The sequence below is a fragment of the Penaeus japonicus genome, unplaced genomic scaffold (assembly GCF_977035675.1).
Source record: "Penaeus japonicus unplaced genomic scaffold, GWHDUDI00000001_assembly GWHDUDI00000009, whole genome shotgun sequence".
Classification (NCBI taxonomy): domain Eukaryota; kingdom Metazoa; phylum Arthropoda; class Malacostraca; order Decapoda; family Penaeidae; genus Penaeus; species Penaeus japonicus.
In genome coordinates, this window is record NW_028234411.1 from 29,869,561 (window position 1) to 29,870,846 (window position 1,286).

A 1,286-nucleotide genomic window follows, 5' to 3' on the forward strand; every position below is an offset into this window, starting at 1 on the left:
CCTCGACCTCCACATTCAACCTTTCCCTCCCTCCTCGACCTCCACATTCAACCTTTCCCTCCCTCCTCGACCTCCACATTCAACCTTTCCCTCCCTCCTCGACCTCCACCTCCTCCTCGACCTCCACATTCAACCTTTCCCTCCCTCCTCGACCTCCTCCTCCTCCTCCTCCCACCTCGACCTTCTCGATTTCGTCACTTTCACCCTGTCACATAACTCACAGTTCCTCCTCGAGACACTTCTTTTGACCACCTTTCGTCTCCATTAAAAAATAATAATAATAATAAATAAAATGGGTTAGAGATAAGGTAAAGTGAGGGTCAAAGTTCGTATGTGTATTCCTTTAGGATAATGAGGTTCTCTTCTTGAGTACGATATTAATGTGTTTATATATTAACATATAAATCTACTTATAGCCCAGACGTGTAGAAATTCTTGTATTCCAAAGCACTTACTTGGCCTAAAGCAAAAGAAACCAGCAGGCTAATACGGCTGTTACATCGCACCCGGTTATTAAATCCCGCAAATTGAGCTAAAAGCGGTGCCCCTTTATTCATGAACCGTCATTAAGGGCCAGCGGGAGAGCGGACGCCAAGCAGGCAGCGCTGACTTCCCGCTTTCTCTTCCGCTTCCTTCCCGTTTTCTTTCGCGTCTCTCGATACTGCTCGATCTTTTCGTGTTCTCTTTGTTGTTGTTTTCTAGGGGGTGGAGGGTTTCGGTGCTTGATTTAGTTCTGGGTGGGTGTTGGGTGGGTTGGGGGGAGACTTGTGTAATGTTGTGGTGTATCATGTACACGTACGGACACGGACACACACTCACACACACACACGCACGCGCGCACACACACACACACACACACACACACACACACACACACACACACACACACACACACACACACACACACACACACACACACACACACACACACACTCACTCCTAGAGGGAGGGAGGGAGGGAGAGAGAGAGAGAGAGAGAGAGAGAGAGAGAGAGAGAGAGAGAGAGAGAGAGAGAGAGAGAGAGAGAGAGAGAGAGAGAGAGAGAGAGAGAGAGAGAGAGAGAGAGAGAGAGACGAGTAAACCAACCATCGAGTCAACTCAACTCCTTAAGTATTCACGCTATAAAATTCCGTAGCAGGCCCTCGGACACACGTGCCATCTACTCAAAAGCTAATCATTAAAACAGAGTCATCACGTCGCCCCTTTGCCACTGCGGTCTGCGCCCGGCTGAGGCTCCTACGGTGACAGCTGAAGTGCGCTGCTTCACTGTATTCACACCAAGGAGTT